Here is a 19,734-nt window from a genome sequence, read left to right on the forward strand (position 1 = left end):
AAAGACTGCTATGTGGAGACTAAACTACCAGTCATATCACCTTCCACGCATACATTGTTGTTGGTTGTGTTGGTGTCTGTATTGTTGGTGATGTGGGTTGCTTTTTTTTTTTTGAGAAAAACACTGAAAGATTCACACCCTTTTGCTCAGCCCATCATATACCCTAAAGCATGCAAGTACAAGACAGCAAACAGAGTTTAGACAAAAATCTTTGGTCATGGAAAAACTGGTTCAAATGAGTATCAAAATCATGACCTTGGCCTCATCATCATGCTTTTTTATCCACCCACCAAAAAAATGTAGCAATAGAGAAGATTAAAGTGTTATTCTCTGACCAGTTAGCATCTGCCAATATCACTGACTTTGCTGGACATAGGCCTAATGTAAATATTGGAGAAAAGAGAGATGGTTATTTTTTTATGAACCTAGATATAAAAGATCCGTTTGGAAGAATTTAATGGTGCAAGAATAATAATACAGAAAATGGAAAGAGAGACAAATCATTATTATATGTCCCCAGTGGGATTAACCAAGCTATAGACATAAATTGGATTCTCAGGGGAGAGAAATATAAATGTTGCAGGAAGAAAGTTTGTATTTGGACTGGTGATATTGTCTAAACAAGCCTTAAGGGCATAAAAATAAACCAGTGGTCAAGACAATAGAACAGAGATCAAAAGGGATTCCTCTTCTTCACCTCTCCTCCCCAACCATGAGGCAATTTAAAATAACAATTGGGCAAAAACTTAAGGTATTATCTTGGCCTCAGCATGGATATCAGACCCCATCCTTTCCATCTTTTCCCACAGTTCTTCAAGTGATTTCCATTCTATGTTTGATAGCTCTAACAAAGAATAGTAATGAGAAAAAGGAACTAAAAAATAGAAGCCAAGTAAGATTATTTCTTTCCATTTTCTGGGTATTTTCATCCCCTTCTATGATAGTAGGAAATAGTACAGTCCCAACTCCATTAAAAATCTTCCTATGACTCACTGCTTCAGGACTTTTCTTTATTAGTTGCTTTACTATGATTGGTAAAGAAAGAGGGGAAAGGGGGTGCTAAAGATATGAATTATGATCACTGGACTCAATTATTTGATCTCCAGCCCAAGTAAATGGATTGGTTTTAGACATAGAATGCTTGAGAACAGGCTAAGCCCAATCATACCACCAATATATGAAATTTTATTATCATGACAATCTCATCGGAAACCATGACACATAGGAGGAGGGCAAAGTTTGAAACCTTTTAAGAATAATCAGTACACAATTTTAACTAATGAAAAATGAGAAATAAAGGAAGGAGATAAAGAGGAAATTAAGGTTATTAAGAAAAAATAATAAAAAGAAGAGTATGGCTTAGTAAGCCTTGAAGTCATGAAAACTAGAGTTCATTTCCAGTCTCTGACACATACTGGCTATGTGACTTGGCCATGCCATTTCTTCTCTTGGTGCTGTAGGCATTTCTCTAAGACTACAAACTGTGGAGACAGTGTCAAATTCCATTAGTAGAATGCATTTCCTGATCTGGGAGTTCCCTGTATCAATGAAATCACAGGTCCAGTCTTTGTCCCTACCCCTACATGAAAAACCAAGTGGTAGATTCAGAGTCAGGAAGACACTCTCCCTAGATACTTACTTACTGTGTAACCTCAGACATGTCATTTAACCTTTCAGTCTCAATTTCCTCAACTGAAAAATGGGGGAATAATAATAGCACCTACCTCATAGGATTGTAAGGATCAAATAAGATAAACACTGTAAATAATTTTGCAAATGGTAGCTATTCTGGCTGAATAAGGAAAACAAAAGGAAGTGAAGCATCTTGGGTATAAGTGAACGTTTAGAAATGTTATACTCTAGAAAATTACAAATGAAACCACGAATAAGGAGAGCGGACCAACTGAATAATGAAACCAAAGTAGGAATCAAGCAGGCCAAAGATTCTCCTGATGGGCTAATCCATGACTATATGCAAGAATCCTCTGGTAACTAGAAAACATTATTCCTTTTATTACATACATGCATACATAATTATATATAGGTCTGTTCTGATGGGAATAGTTTGGCAATTTATTATGTATAGTCACTACAGCATGCATAAGATCTTTTCTCTTGGTCTAATGGGACTACATTCTACACTTCTCTATAACCAATAATGAAAAAAAGGTCAAAGAAAAAAGTCAAGCTGAATCTAATCTTATGTAGAAAGATAAATGATCATTTCTTCAATATCCTTTATCCACTGGAAAAGTAAATGCCAGAAAGAAAGCTTTTGTTTGCATATTATGATGCGTTTTATTTTCCTGCTTATGATCTTCATTATGAATCAGTTTGTCCCCATAAATAGCCCAATAATTAGTCACCTCAAGTAAATAAAAGCAATGAATCTGATATTTATGATGGTACCTGCTACAACAAGATTAAAATTATATCATAGCATATTTTTGAGAGTGAAATAATGAATAGTCAGTGAAGATCCAGGTCACAACTGTTGCCTAGCTTTAAATGTTCTTGGACCACTTTAGGAATGATGCTTAGATTCAAGTCCTAAGTATTACTCTTTTGGGGGAGAGTGGGAGGAGAGAAAGGAGAAAGACATTCACCATGGCTGGATTTAGATCCATTAATGCCTTGTAACCATGTATATAAAGCAAATAAGATTTTCAAACTATATTAGTATTTATAGGTCATTATGCTATGCATATACACATGTATGTATATATGCATATATTATATCTACATATATATATAGTTTCAATAATGATTATTATACTTGTAATGATTCTATGTCATCATTCAGTAGTGGTGTAGAGGAAAGAACATGATATTGAGTATCTTCCTTTCCCATTCATTGGGCCTTCAAGAATCCTATTCTATCATTAAAAAGTTCACTTTGTCTTAGCTCTTGTGATGTCTAAAATCTTAATTGTGGTCACCAAAAATTAAAAGGCTTCAGTACCAGTCTTTGGGCATTAAACATTTATTAGAGCATACAGATATTTACAAAGAGTTCAGAAGGTTATGAAAAAGAAGTCCTACCTAGCCTAGAGTTCCAGCTTGGTTGGGTTCTTCCTGAAGTACTAACCACAAGCCTGCTTTAATCAGGAACTCTCCCCAGAGCCTGTTTTAATCAGGAACTCCTTAGCAAGCTGTTTGTGGAAGCTTTTTTATAGATCTGGAACAGAGGCGGTCCTTACACACTGCTTCAAGGTGATTGGTTGGCATCATCCAAATCCATTGGCTTTGAAGGTGTTCTCAAGTTGAGTTCACAGTCTAGTTTCTGAGAACAATCCCTTCTTAAGGGATAGCCAGGTGTGATTACAATCCAATTAACTTGAAGTAGGCTTAATCAGCAGTCAATCACTCTCACTTGATTCAATCAGTCTCAATTAATCTCCAGGTGGGTCTTTGAGTATCTGCTAAATCCCATTATTTCATCACACTCTCTTCCTTCTGAATTAATTCCATCTCCTGATCTTTAGAAAAACCTTGTTTCATAGGAATCGCTTCACCCCTAGCTATTTTTCCAGGCTTCCCTGGTTTACCAGAAGTCTCACCTAAACTGTCATTTTCTGAAAGAAGTCTTTCCCAGTCCTCCTTAATATCAGTTCCTGCTCTAAAATTATCATATATATATATATATATATATATATATATATATATATATATATATGCATAATATGTCTATATCTCGTTTGAGCTTAGTAATTAACATATTGTCTCCCCCATAAGATCATGAACTTCACAAGAGTTTTTGCCTTTGCCTTCATTTTTCCAGTGCTTAGTACAGTGTCTGACTCCCAGTAGTTGCTTGTTTACTTGACTTGACTATCCAACTTTCTTTGTTGCTGTTTTTCAACTCAGAAACCTTCTACTCTAGGTGGGGAGGCCTCTTCTCAGGCCTCTTCTATTTCATCCCAATCATTTTGTGAACATGCTGTTCAATAGAAGGTCTCTGTCCTCTCATGCATTATTGTGCCAACTTTTCTTTTCCAAAATCATATCCTATATTCATGTTTTCTAGACCTTTACTTTCCTGCCTAATCTTCCGCATTCTGATCACTTCCTTCATTTGTATTCTTTCAGCTCTTCACAGTTTATTTAACTTTTGTGTGTGTGTTCTTTTATTTCCCTCTCACAGTCTTATGTGTAGAGGATATCTTATTTTCCAACTTCACTGTAAACTCCCCAGGGACAGTAGCTGCTTCTTCTTTCTTCTACTCTCCATCATTTTACTGCTTAACATATTTCTCACTGTACTTTATGTGTATAAAACACCCCCTGAGCATTAATGTCTCTTTGGTTGTCCCCGTGAAACATCCCCAGTTTTTTTGAAATTTCTCTAGACAGATAGCTTACTGTGGCAAGTACACTAGAGAAGAGGATATGGGAACCTCCCAAGTAGTGTTAGGAAATAAATTTTTCTGGCTATCCTGTTTGGTGGGAATTGTAGTATTACAGAAGAAAGGAATGTATCGAGACATTTCTGTTCTAGGGAATCTGTCTTGTGCCTTTCCCCATCTTGGAAAAGTGGGAAAATGAGAATAAATTGACAGTTTGAGTTCTTGGAGTTCTCTTTTCTCCACCCCTAGATTCTAAGTACCCCCAGGCTGTCTTTTGGCTTCCCTATGCCACACAGTTTCAGTACCTGATCCAGTCCTGCCCTTCCAAGCAGTGCCTCATGTTCCCGAACTATCTCCTGGCCCAGTCCTCTCTGACAAGCATTGGTCAAATGACCTTTGCCACACTGAAGTGTGATTAATCACCTTGTTTTCTTAGAGTAGTTGTGTCCATTTATAATGGACATAATCTAACATATAATTGTAAACTATCAGGTACCACTATTAACTACTAACCTTATTCTGCTCAACAAATAGATCACGATCTAGCCCTTAACAGTAGAATGTCTAAACCTGGGGTATAAGAATAGATTTTTTTTAGTATTTTGATAACAATTAAAATAATTGTTTTCATTTATAATTCTATTTTATGTTATGAGACCTTTGAGAAGTGATCTACTTGGGAAAAGGAGTCTTTTGCACTCAGTAGGGATCAATGATGTAAACAAGGCCAAGAACCCCCGATCTAGGTTACCATGCTCACCCTGGAAATTATGGTGCTTTTTCCGGCAGAATAGGAGTGCAGGAGAAGTATTAAATTCTGAATGGTTCTCAGAGAATGAACTATTTTCTACCTTCCAACTTTACCTTTCTCTGGATGTCTGAGCCAACTTGTTTAATAGTAGACATATTTAATGTAGATTTACCCAAAGAAAATTAGGTATATGGAGTCCCTCTCCATAGAAACATCCAGAACATGATCAATTGTATACAGTGTTTTACTCTTCAAATGGGACAGGAAAAGTGGAACAATCCATAACAGAACATTTACTACTCTGTTTCACATCCTAGACTCTTTCTTAGATCCAGGCACTTTCCAGATAGGCTGTTCCAAGCCTAGGAGAGCTAAGAAATGCACAGCTCAGTTTGCTTAGATCTGACAGATCTTCCTTTAGTGAACAGAAAAAGAATTATAGGTGTTACGATACAATTCACAAATAATATTCGTCTCTTGAATTCAAAAGGGCTAAAGTGTAGATGAAGACTCAAGAATGTAGAAACTGAAACATCCTTCTGTATGGACTCACAATCTGGTATGAAGCAGAACTCCTGAAGGTTGATTCTTTTTACTGATAGAGACCTCTGCTTCTCTCCATTACCAGTTAATATTTCTGGCCCCTGCTCTTCTACCCTGCCATTTAAGTTCTTTATTCCTTTTTCTGGTGGTTGAGCTATAATATCACATCTCTTTTGTCTCTGTAAATTCAGTGACCCTGGTTACAGCATCTCACCCCTTGTTTCCAGATCTAGTTACTTCTACCTGTCATTCCTCTACCCATGGAGCAAAAGCCCTATACTCCACAAAATGGGGAAGCAAGAGAGGCACAGAAGAAGACAGGGGCCACACATCTCTAAGCAAAAAGGACTTTAACTGTCACCTAGTCCAGGGAAGCTAGGTGGCACAGTGGATAGAGGGCCAGGCCTGGATACAGGAAGGCATCTCTTTGTGAATTCAAATCCAGCCTCAGACACATTAGCTGTGTGACTCTGGATAAGGCACTTAACCTTATTTGTCTCAGTTTTCTCATCTGTAAAATGAGCTAGAGAAGGAAATAGCAAAGCACTCCAGTATCTTTGCCAAATGGGATCACAAAGAGTCAGACATGACTAAAAAAATGACTGAGCACAGTCCATCCACTCATTTTACACATGAGGAAACCAAGGCCCATAGAACAGAAGCAACTTGTCCATGGTCACACTAATGGCAAATGGTTTAGTCAGAATTTGAACCCAAGTCCTCTGTCTTCAAACCCAACCTTCTTTTGAATGTATCATGCTGTAGCTCAATAAATACACACACGACATAGAAGACCAGGCTACCTACCCCTAATCAAATATGTGTGAGGACTGTGCTCCTTTGGATTATAGGATCCTAAATTTAGAGGTGGAGGGGACCTTAGAAACCATCTGGTCTATTCTCCCCATTCTGCCCCTCCATTTTACAAATAGAAAACTGAAACCCCCTGAAGTTAAGTGACTTAGCCAAGGCCACACAAATAGTACGTAGCAGACACAAGATGGAACATGTGTCCTCTGGCTCCAAGCCAATACTCGTTCCACTGTACCACAAAAGGCACCTGCAAATATAAGAATTGCTTTGAGAACCAGCTTCCAGGGAAAAAGTGAGACTCAGTTGCCAGAGTTTCTCTGGATCATAGATTCCAGGGTGTAGAAAGGCATAACCTGATTTCTTTTTATGTAGATATTCTGTCTTCTCCATTTGTCCTCAAACTAACCCTAGAAATGCCTCCTTTGGGTATGTAAATGTAATACTAATTGTATCCATTTAGAAGAACTGCTTTCCACTTAAGCCTCACTACAATGTAACACAACCATGAATCATGCATTTTATTAAATATGTCAGATTAACTTTATTGTAAATTTCATCTAATTATAAAACTAAAGTCAGTCAGCTTTACAGTCTGTGGCTTACAACATGGACATAGTTTAAAAGCATGATCATCTTCTACTCACAACTTATCACAGTCATGGAGAATGCCTGTATTTACATAGGTCTTTGTATACAGTAGGAACTCTGCAATTCATAGAAACTACAGATACGTAGGTTGATGAAATGAACAAAATATCTGAAAGCTTTGTTCACTTGTCATATGTTCCACCATGGTCCAACTCCTTCACCCCCTGAAAATCCATTGAAAATCTAATCATCCAAACGAATCCCCCTGAGGTGGAAATTGAAATATAAATCTCTTAAGATCAGCTTCTCAGTTTTTCTGGGCTTCCTGATTTTATACATGCCAGGAGAACGAGAATAGTTGGTGATATTTCAATACTTCCACTTTCAATACTCTCTTAAAAACAGGAAGCAGAAACTGAAAGACACTTGAAAGAAACCAGACAAACTTTTGTTCCCCACAACAAATTTTATCCCCTTGTAACTGGGGGCTGATTTTCCCACTCATAACACAAGTAATGGGAGTGAATGCCATGCTTTATCTGTTTACAAATTTAAAACATTGCTCCTCAAATAATTGGTTGAACTATGTTAATTATGCTGTGATTTGGCTGCATGCCATCTTGAGGGGGGAAAGGGCCTTTTTAAACTCCCCTTCCCCCAGAAGAGATTTAAATAAGTACTTAAAGGAAAGGAATAGCAGAGAATTTATGGATTTGGAAGGGGTCTTAGAGGTCAAGCTATTCCATCCCCTTATTTCACAGATGAGGGAATGGACACTCAGCAGATGAATGATTTGCTCAAGGTCACATAACTACTCAGTTTATAGCTGGGAGTAAAAATCCTGTCTCCCAAATGCCAGTCCAGTGGGCTCTCTCTTCACCATACAGTTTCCCAGACTGTACTGATCTCTTCATAGCCTGTAAAGCAAACCATGCATTAACAGTGTTCCTGGCACATAGTAGGTAGGTACTTAATAAATATTGATTGATTGGATCATAGGGTTTATCATGAGAGAGGACTTTGTGAATCATGGCCAAACTCTTAAATATAAGGAAGCTAAGGCCCATCAGGTAAAAGGACTTCACTAAATATTATATAGGTTGTAAGTAATAGGGTAAGGATTAAAACCCAGGCCCTATGGCATCCAATCCAGTGTTTTTTCTATTATGTTATATAAGCTTGTATGATATATAGGAAAAGAATGGCACATTTGAAGTGAGTACATAAAAAGTGTTTAATAAATGTTTGTTGAATTGTTGAACTGAAGTATGTGCAGATTTTTGTGAGTGCTATTTACCTCCCATTTTGGCCCACTTTGTGGATAGAGATTCTCCTATTCCATCTACCACCTCTGTTACCTTACACTAGTCACTTCAACTCTGTAGGCCACAATTTTCTAATTAGACTGATATAACTGGAGGTTCCACCCAGCTCTAAATCCATGATCTTGTAATCCCATGAATTGCTCAAAGTCACATGACTTATAAGTATCAGAGCTGTGAATTGAACATTGGTCTCCTTAATCTGAACTCTACCATTTTGTCTTTATCAATAAAGCTCATATTTAAGATGTTGGGGTGTGTGCACATATCAGACAGTCAATAAGTACTTTCTGACTGGCCAAAACCAAAAATCAGAACATAAGCTAAGGAAGAAGCTTTGAGTGCTGAAGAAAATGGTATGAACACAATTAAAACTGATTCAATTGTTATAGTGTTAAATAGGGATAGTCTGCATCTTCCCAAACAATAGCTTTTCTTACACTTTCTATGGGGAAGGCAGCATGATAAAACACTTGTTAAAATGGATGTCTAATCTTAGGTGAGTAGATTTTTTTCCATCTACTTCTTCCAAGATCACTAAAGGAAAAGTACTGAGTTGAGGGAGTTTCAATAAAAATTAACAAGATTTAATAATTTGTTTTGCATTGTTTGGAGAGAATACAATAATAGGCAGTGACCATGATCTAACTGTATCATAAATGCAAAGGATATTAACTATAAAATCATAAAAATATAGCCAATTCTTGACTTTTTAAAAAAATGATTATTCTCTTTATAAGAGAATTAAAAAATGATAACCAGGATACTATCAGAAGGACATATGAAAAATGCAAACCATCAACAGAGAAAGAACTGGTGGTATCTGAATACAGATTGAAGTATAATTTAATTTGTTAGTTACTCTTTCTAAAGTTATTTTGTCTTTTATTTCACAACACGACTAACATGAAGATGTTTTGCATGACTGCACATGTATGACTTATATTGGATTGCTTGATTTCTTAGGGAGTGTTGAGGAGGGAGGGAGGAAGAAAATTTGGAACACTGTTAAAAAAATCAATATGAAAAAATTTGGGTCTTTTTACATGTAACTTCTAAAAAAAGTACTGTGAAAATCTTAATGTGCTATTTAAATGCTCATTCTTATTATGAAGCCTAATCAAAACATAGTGTAAAAAAAGAATTCAGAAAATAATGGGAAAGGTAGATTATTTTAAATTTCCTTTTTAAAAAATAACATTTTCTGTTAGAAAGACCAGCTATGCTTAGATGGGGTATATATTATAAAATTAAAAAGAAAAATCACCATAGGTACCATGAGGCATTGTCTCATAGCAGAAATTACTCTACATTTGGGCTTGGAAAACTTGAGTTCAAATTCCTGGCTTTGCTATCTCATAGAATAATAAATCTAGAGCCAAAAGGAACCTCAGAGATCACCTTATTCAATTCCCTCTTTCACAAATGAAGAAACTGAGGACTAGAGCTTTGTAGTGATTTGACCAACAAGGATCCCAGTGGTAGTAAATTGTAGGATTATAACTGGACAAGTGAGGATATCTCTCTGGGCCTCAGTTTCCTTATCTGGAACTAGATGAACTAGATGACCTCTAAGGCTCCCTTCAGCTCTTAAGTCTATGATCTGGACTTTTTGTATTACTTGAGACATACTTTTTCCTAGTGTTTGAATAGGGTTTTATTTAGTGTTTCTGTGAAACAGACCTCCATTCAACGAGGGATTTCTCTCCTACTGAAACCCGTGGACTCAAGTTCAATCTAATTCAAGAAATATATATTATGTAATTACTATGTACAAGGTGCTGAAGATGTGGAGATAAATTGGAAAAAAATTAAAAACTACCCTCAATGAACTTAACTTCCTCTGAGGATGTACATGTATGCGGATAAGTAAGTGCAAAGTATATACCAAGGGTGTGCCTCCCAGAGGGCAACCTGCTCTTGCTTTAGACAGGAAGTATCAGCATCTAAATATATGCTGCAGATACCAGGCAACCCAATATACAAATACAGTTTTGTTTTGTTTTTTTCTCCTGAAAATCCATTCGTATTCCCTGGAAAGATGTTAAGATGCCATGTAGTAGGGTGTCATTTTCTCTCTTTTCTTACCTCCCCCACCCCAGCCAAAATGATTCTGACTGTAGTAGCTGTAGTAATGTATGACATAACCTTCATGCTCTATTCTCCTGACAGGTCAGTAATTAACTCACATTACAATTGTTTGTTGTCTCCACTATTGCAGCCGTTTACCAAAATAACATTTTAATTCCACTTTCCTTCCAGTTCATTTTCTTTTTCTTTTTTCTCCCTATGGTTTCTACATCTCTATTAAGTCTAATTTCCCCAGACCACTTCCATAAGCTGAGAGAATGCAATAAAACTCAGTTTCAGAAATGTCAAACATAATGAGAAAGGAAGATCACAGTAAAGAAATTTGACCATAGCCTCCCCGTTGGGTGCCATTGTCTGGGATATGCAGGTGTTACATATAGGAAATAAAATAATAAGGCTTCTCGTGTATGCAGCACATTGAGTTGGGGAAGCCCTTTGAGCATAGTAGTTACCAAACACCAGCAAGACAGTTTTATGGTAAGGTCTGCCACTGTTATTTCCAATAGATGGAGACAAGCAAAAAAATAAGAAGTTATGTAAATTTTATAAGCAGGTTTGACCCTGAACAAAACTGTGAAGTATGGAATCTCATTGTACTTCTAACCTTTTCACAGAATGCCTTGTGTATTCTCCTTTCTCACATCTCCCTCTTAGAATCTCTAGCTGCCTCTTTTTCATAGTTCTTGGTGTTCTAGCTACATTCTATTTATAAGCATCTGTTTACTTATATCCCCTAGTAGAATGAGGTACAGGATCCAGGATGGTTTCATTTCTATAAAGAGAATTGTTCAGTTGTCTCAGTTGTGTCCAACTCTCTGTGACCCCATTTGGGGTTTTCTTGGCAAAGATACTAGAGTGATTTGCCATTTCCTTCTTGAGCTCATTTTATAGATGAGGAAACTGAAGAAAACAGGGTTAAATGACTTGGCCAGGGTCACATACTAGTATCTGAGGCTGGATTTGAACTCACAAAGATAAGACTTCCTGACTCCAGGCCTGGCTCTCTATCCACCTCTATATTCAACAAAGAATAAAGCATGGCAAAAGATATACACAAGGTACAAAGTATCATTTGCAAGTGCTTCAAAGTATCTTACACATAGTAGGCCCTTTAATTGCTTGTTGAATTGATGTATGTACAATTTATCTCTAGTTCCCTGCACCTCTCACTTTGGCCCTATGTCCCCACATTCGGTATTGTAGTCTTCCAGAAGATACCTGGTACTCACTGGTGGCCAGTGCCCTCACATCAGATCTGGAGTATTGTGCTCAGTTTGGAAAGCTCAATTTTAACTATGTTCACACAGTTTCAACAGAGTGGGCCTTGTTACCTTAAGCTATTTCTCAAGCTTCACTTGCCTGGTTTGTCACTCCTAGACTTCCAGTATCTTAAATCAGAACCTCTCCTATTTAATGACTCACTTTTTCTTTATGAGGTAAAGACTTGTCAAATCTCTCATATGAAACCAATAGTATTTGTTTGATCATCCCATTGTTTTCCACACAATTATCCTATCTATCATTTTGTGAGTTATTACCTCCTAAGCCTTAACTGTTACTGCCATGACACTTTAAAACTCTAGTCATTTTGAAGTCTTCATTGAAGTCCAATTTGGCATTCTGTGTTCCTTACAATTGTATTTTGTTATACATGAATTCCCAGCCTTGCCGCAACTATGATCTGACACTGCATTCTCAAAATCCCAGAGTAACATCTATCTCTCCTTTTGCTTTGCCCTCTGTACTCCTCAGGCCTTACCATAAGTCCTGACAATATACCTTAAGGACATTTCGGCCTTTCCATCCACACTAGAGATGAACCCTCCCCCTATTAGAATGTGTACGGATGCTTCCATTTTCTATATGTAGCACTTAGCACAATGCTTGGCATGGAGTAAACACTTAATCAATGGGTTTTTTTTTTTGCATGCATGTATAAATTTGTATATGTATATATGTATGTATGTTTATCTTTTCCCCAAAGAAGAAAAAATGTCATAGGAATACAAAGGAATGAATTTCTAATATAGTAATTTCAGGCACAGTAGTACCAGGGTGAGAAAAATACTTTTCTTTATCTCCCCTCAAATGACACCACATAGGGAAATAGGTACTCATAGGACCTAGTCTCCTGCTATGATTAAGATTATCCAGTAGGCTAGATAAGAATCTGGGAGTTTCAAGTTCTGAGGACACAACTTTTGACTCGCATTTATAGTAGGAGCAATATCCTAAATACTTCCCTCAGTCAAGTTAGGCTAGTTTTTCTTTTAATAGTACTGAGATCATCATTTAGATTTGCTTGGCCCAGGACATTTAAGGTCAGGCTTTAGTTAACATCACTTCCTGGTTGCTTAAGTGCAAAAACAGACATGAGGAACTCTGGGCACGCTGATACCTGACTAGTAGAAAAATATGAGTATGCCTGGGAATGGAGTATCATACAGCTGAATCAGCCCAAGGGGTCATCAGTACTTATCCTTGTGGAATATGTATCTATTGCTATGATTGAGTCAATCCCCTTTTGTTAGCTGTTAAATGGTTTTTGACTACTGGGGTATTTGCCATGGTGAGGCCTACCTCAAAACATTACCCTAAACATCTCTTGTCTCCCAATAATTATAAAGAAAGGTAAAAAAGATCAAGGTAACATAAAATACTATATTCAATCAGAAAGAAAATTAGCAACAATAGTGTAAGGATTACAACTAATTAAAGAAAAAAGACAAAGATGGAGTTAATACTAGGATATATAATTTATTATTAGATATTTAACATAATTTATTCTGGTCATTGAAGTGAATTCTGAGATGTTGAAAAGGTGGAGCAAAAAGAAGAAGCATGCCTAAACTTTCAGTATTAAGTCTAGGGAGTGGACACACAAATTTCTTGTGACTGCAGCCTTCCCTAGTCGGACATTAGTACTTAAAGAGGTCTAAGAAAAGCATTCATCTCTTCACTCCTTATGTCATTTTTCACCTAATCTAGCAGGGAAAATGCTGAATCATTTTTTGCCCATTATATCTAAGTACCATTGGTAGAAAATCAGAGTGGCTATCTCAGCTTTGTGATGATAGGTTATCATGAAAAGAGAAAACAACAATACCTCAAAGGGCATTGTAACTTCAAAGGGTCACAATGCCCCTAGACTAAAGGTTAGAATCAGAGAACTGCTAGCAAAGAAATAGGACTTCACAACTCTGGATATAGGGAGGAGTGGATGTTCTACTTTTGTCTGCAGGATATCTCCAACCTTTCTTCTATGGGTTCTTTCTTCTAGCCAGTCCGCTATAGAACATGACAATCATTTTGATCAAGCACAGAAGTCATGTCAACCAGACCTTGACTCACCTCATTTCAAGGTATTCCTTGTTTTTATACACACATACATATGTACATAGTGCTTGTTCTAAAGGTCTGTTCATCTCATTGACAAGTCAATTCACAAAATAAGTCATGCAAGCTATTAACAACCATGTGAAAAAAATTATCCAAATTATTATCATTGGAAAAATGCAAATCAAAATGACTATGATGCAGCACTTTGCCTAACAGTTTTATAAACATAACAAAAGAGGAAAATGGCAATTGTTGGGGGATATATGCAATGTCAAGAACATTAAAGAATTGTTAGTCTAGCTGTAAATTAGTCTACCCATTCTAGAAAACAACTTCAAACTATACTACAAAAGTCATTAGAGAATAGTAGTATTGCTGGGCTATGGACAAAAACTTTTTTGTAATTGAATACAAATATTGGATTATAAATTTGTCACTGTCAGGGTCACTAAAAGCACATTTATAAGGATTTCAGTAACTGGCAGGACAAAATATATCTTCCCAAATGGTTCTTATTTCTTCCTCTGGGTCATCTCTATATTTGAAAAAGTTTTCATTCCTTATAGTTTGGAGATCATGAGCACTTAATATGGGAACATCTATGAAAACAATCTTTCAAAAATTCTTATTTTTTTTTAGATCAGTGTTATATCTGATCAGCTGATCTATGCAATGGCCTAGGCCTAGTGTGGTTTATTTGCTGAATTCTTATCGACATTGTGAGTCTATTGTTGTGCACAGGAATTTGTTATCTTTTGCTTTATGAAATACAGTAAACTTCAGATGTGTAATTCTAGCTAGCAGGTGTGCCTTGCTAGGTATTTCATATTTTTGTACCCTTCAGAGATGTGTTTCACAGTTTGTTATTTCCTTGTAAAATCTGCATTGAGCAATAAATCCAGGTTCCTTCAATGATGATTATTAATGATGACTGGCTCCTAAATTGGCCTCATAAGCTTATGCAATTTACCAAACAAAAATTACATGATTTAGCCATTTTTTGCCACTTATTTGGCTTCATGTTATTAGTTAATTTCATGTGAATGTTGCTGATAGAGGGTCTGTTGATACTATTTTTCAAACTTACACATTTCTCAGGCTATATTATATTTTATATATAATATATTTATCATTTATAAAATAGTTACTGATTTAATATTACATATAATTTACATTCAACAAATCCAGTGGTGTACATCTATTGTAAGCGTTTACTATTGCTAACTTAAAGGATATTTGTTAGATTCTAAAAAAATTTCTCTAAGTTTTTCATCTGTTTATCATGTGAACTGATAATTTCTACCAACCTTCTTTTTTGTGATGAAGAAATTCTAATATTTCCCAAACTGTAATACAGTGATAGAATCTATGTTTCATTAATATTATATTGTGTTTTGTTAGCTAAATTCCAAATCTATTATGGTCTATTTTATAATTCTGAAGGTGTTCTTTAAGAATGATGCTGTGTGGGGCAGCTAGGTGGCGCAGTGGATAGAGCACCGGCCCTGGAATCAGGAGTACCTGAGTTCAAATCCGGCCTCAGACACTTAACACTTACCAGCTGTGTGACCTTGGGCAAGTCACTTAACCCCAACTGCCTCACTAAAAAATAAAAAAATTTAAAAATAATAATAATAAAAAAGAATGATGCTGTGGAGGTGTTAATTGCTTTAAACATATTCTTCCTAGTAAACTCGTATTTTTTTTTTGTATTTTATTAATCCCCCCAATTACGTATAAGAACAATTGTAACATCCATTTTTAAAACTTTGAAGTGAATTATAGTGAACATTTCTTGTCTTGCATACTGGGATTGAGGGGAAAGGGTCAGAATGAATTCATAAGAGGAAAGAGACAGAAGAGCACATAGAGTAGGAGAAATGAGTCTGTGCATGTGTAAGGGAGAGCAAGAGTAAGTAGAAAAACTGTTGGCAAAGGTAAGGGAGCAGCAGGAGCTTAAATGAAATTAGAGAGGGTCATTATGTATTACAAGAGGGGGCCAGAGTATCTATAATCCCATCATCCATTGGTTCATTTTGATCTTTAGATTCAAGCTAGAAGTCTTCAGGCTCTCTATTTCCATATCATATATGAAGAATTTTAAACTTCTTGAATCCAATATTTCTCTTACCACTGAAAAAAGATTCCAAAAGATGGAGAAAATACTTAAATGTATTTCCAATGAACATATGTAATTTGATATCATTTATGTACAGCAAGTGATTAAGATTTTCTTGTAACTTTACATCAATTTTTCTTGACATTGTCGCACGGTGGTATATGTAAATGAAGATTAGTTTTCCATGTGGATATCAAATATTCTAGTCCTTTTTGTCTATTTTAAATATGTGTAGAACACGATTAAGCCATGAATATGGAATTTAGTCAAAGGCTTTGTGATAATAATTAAAGACAGTATAAAAGTTCCAGAAGCCTTGTTGAAATATTTCCAAATTAATATAAGGCTGCCATTTTATATACTTCAGACTTTATGGCATATCCATTTATATTGGGACACCCAATATGTTGTATTTTTTCTAAATGTTCATAGATTTAAAAAAAATATACAAATTTGGAGTGCTTTACATAAAATAAAAAATGCAACATTTGTCTATATTTGGAGGACTCAGTGGTTTTCTCAACATTTGGTTTTTAAGATCATAAGATCCAACTTGTATTTGAGAGAAAACTGATAGAGTACTCTAGTAATTCACATGTCACTGTGAAGCACTTGAGCCAATTGCGGATCTGGTCTGGTCTTGGAATTTTACCCTTTTGCAGAGACTCTAGAGTTTCAATCACCCCTCTTGATGTAACTTACCCGTTTGTTCTTTTTACTAGAGATACACAAGCTTTCTGCTTCTGTTTTATCTAACTTGTGTTGTCTTACAACCATAGAGACAACTAGAACTATTTCATATCCACTTTCTTCAATAATTCTCTTTTTCTGATTTCTTTATTTTTCAAGCCACTGTAGTAAGGTTTTTGATTAACAATGAATTGCTTGTTTTGTTCTTTGTATTGCTTTAATTCCTTATATTGACTTAACCATGTGACTTTTGCTTTCAATGGCCAGTTAAGGGAATCTTGATTTTCTACTATATTTCTCCACTTTGAATGCATGAAACATTTTCTTTTCATTGTTTTTAATTCACCAATGTGACATTCAGATTTTCTACTATTCAAACCAGTTAGAATTTTATGTCATCTTTGAAGTCTTTCTACAAGTTTTCAATAGTTTTTGGAAGTCATTTCTGCCATGGGATTGTCTAATATCTGCCTTTAGGATTATTCCTGGAAAGCACCGCTGTTACTCCTATGGTTCTTACTGTGGCAATGACTATTCTATATGGACTTGTATACAAATACTGAAATTATTTTATTCTTTCTATTAAGTGCTATGGAAGAATATGTTTGTCCATGATAGTTACAGAAAATATCTGTTTAAAAAATATTCCTTTTTGGTCTTCTTGGTATAGTTGGTGTAAAGAATTAATTGTTATTTGAGGTTTTTATGCCTCCGTGCACTAGCCTGGGGCTAAGGAAACCCCATGGTGCTCCACCCACTGGTTGTAGCCCTTGCCATGGCACTGGCACCTCACCTCGTCACCACTCACTGAAGCCTACATGGGCCTGGCAAAATTATAATGATTGGAAGCCTAGTGAGCGCAGTCATGTGACTGTCAGAGCAGCCATCCAATTGGCTGGGGGCTGTGTGGAGTGTGTGGGGAGGAAGGAAGTTTTTTTGTTTGTTTGTTTTTTGTTTTTCCCCCCAGCATTCTAGCTGGAAGGCTACAGGACCTCTGCTGTATATTCTCAGCTGATTCCTGGGCGGTGGTATTTTTCAGGTTGTATAATTTCCCTTTCCCCATTTTATTTCCTTTCCCTTGATCCTACTGATCCTGTTTGTGTTTTTTTTTTAAAGTTCATTCTTGTTAAAATAAATCCTGTTCTGTTTTGAGAGAGGCTGCCAGTCTCCTTCCTTGCCCCAATATTGTGGCGAGCCACTTAGCTAACACTCCCCAATTAAAAATTGGTCTGGGTTAAATGCATGCTATCAAACTCAAAATATACCTTTTGGAATTTATTGATTAATTATGCTCTTCTTCAAAATTGAGAAATGGATATCGATGTTATCTGATTCATTAATAGGTAGGGTTAGTGGTATCTATAAATATTTTACTTTGAAAAACTTGGTTTCTTCAAATTTTTGCCTCTTTAGATCTTAGTAGTTCCTTTATTTCAGCTCTCATTTAATAAAATCTGGATTTAGGAATAAAATTACTTCTTATGATTTTCCTACAATAGTGTAGGATCCTTAAGAATGAGTGTAATACTGACAAAAAGAAGCATAAAGTTCTTGCCTATAACTGAAAAGATTTGTTTCCAGTTTTCTTATGGTATAGTGCTAATACTTAATGAAAATGTTCATATCTTTGGTCCATTTCAAGCACACTCAAGGTTGGTCCATTTTAGGGGTTAGCAATATATGCAATGAAGCATTTCCAGTAGATGAAATACAGGAATTCCTGGCTTCTTCCAATGTATCTTACCTTCTTGCACTACTCGAACACAAGATGCTGGGTTGCGGATTTTGAGGGTCTTTGTAGTTTTGAAAAAGAAAATAAGGTAGAGTTGTATTTATATAGAGACTTTGATGGCATCCTCAACTCAGGTTTCTCTTTGTAGTTCCTTATTTGCTATGCCTGCTCATATCCACCATATGTTGATAAATTACCTTTGGAGGAAAATGAATTTTTTATTCTTTAGAGACTCCGCAGTGTTCTATGACTCAAATCTATATAGGAACTTTGGTAAAAGGCAAATATATTAGACCAAGTTTACGTGTGCTGGACACCATTGTAAGGCTATTTAGGAATCAATTCACAGTGTATCTGAAGATATCAAAGGAATAGAGGACATCTCAGACTTTAATACCCAAACAGAGAAGCAAGAGAAATTAATAAGTACCAACCTATATATCTATTTTTGTATCTATATAACATGTTATGAGAATAATCTATGAATGCACTGAGGGCATTGTTTATGAAGAGAAAGAATTTTACAAATAATATTCCACAGTAAACTATCTTTAATGTCATAGAAATGATTGAAAGATGTCTAGAACACTAAATCCTACTATATACTCACTATTTCTTAACTATAAAAAGTGTTTTTGATTCAGTAATCCCACCTTAAAGGCTCTCCTCCAACAAATTATCTCATACATATATCAAAACTATGAAAGATTCCTCAGAAGATATCTACAAAATTACCCTTTTTCTAAAACTCTCTTTCAGTGAATAAAAGGTAATTATAAAGTAGGATGAAGTATGTTTTCCAAAAAAAAAAAAAATTCACCCTTATCACAGAGGAAGGTCAGTATAGAGTCTAAATTAAAGGGAGAATCCCTATAAATAGAAGGACCCCTATAGATAGAATGATAAATAGAAAGGATCATCTAGATGATCCTTTTTGGGAATGACATTGTGCTAATTGCATAAGCAGATATATTTTAAAGCCTCTTAGATGCAGATAATAGGCACAAAAAGTTTGATATATCCATCGAGATAGGGAAAGTTAAATGGATGAATGATCTCTATCATCCAGATCAAAACATAGTTAACTTTTCAAAAATCCACAGAACTCATCCATAATCATTTTATATCCTGGGAAGACTGCAAATTTACAGAATCAGAATGAGTCAGAATAAAAGTAGGCTCAGTTTGTTGTTTTATTTTTTTTTTGGCGGGGGGGGGGGAGGGCCGGGGAGAGCTCCTTTAATGACCCCAAACTTATCCCTGAAACACTTAAATTTTGAATCAATATTCTACTTATACTGCATGACCTTTAAACAATATTTTTAACTCTGAAAATTGTCAAGCACAGTAAAATTCATCATGACCCTGAATTCCACATAGCCATATTGAATAGACACATA

At 35.8% G+C, this 19,734-nt stretch overlaps 1 protein-coding gene and 1 pseudogene across 1 annotated transcript in view; one reads left to right on the forward strand and one right to left on the reverse strand.

Moving 5' to 3' along the window:
- The window catches only part of ARHGAP15 (Rho GTPase activating protein 15), an 880,171-nt gene that overhangs the window by 841,661 nt on the left and 18,776 nt on the right, over positions 1-19,734 (reverse strand). The window lies entirely within an intron of this gene.
- Positions 8,071-19,734, forward strand: part of LOC122747628 — a 41,707-nt pseudogene continuing 30,043 nt past the window's right edge.

This window comes from Dromiciops gliroides, chromosome 3 (assembly GCF_019393635.1).
Source record: "Dromiciops gliroides isolate mDroGli1 chromosome 3, mDroGli1.pri, whole genome shotgun sequence".
In the NCBI taxonomy this organism is placed as follows: Eukaryota; Metazoa; Chordata; class Mammalia; order Microbiotheria; family Microbiotheriidae; genus Dromiciops; species Dromiciops gliroides.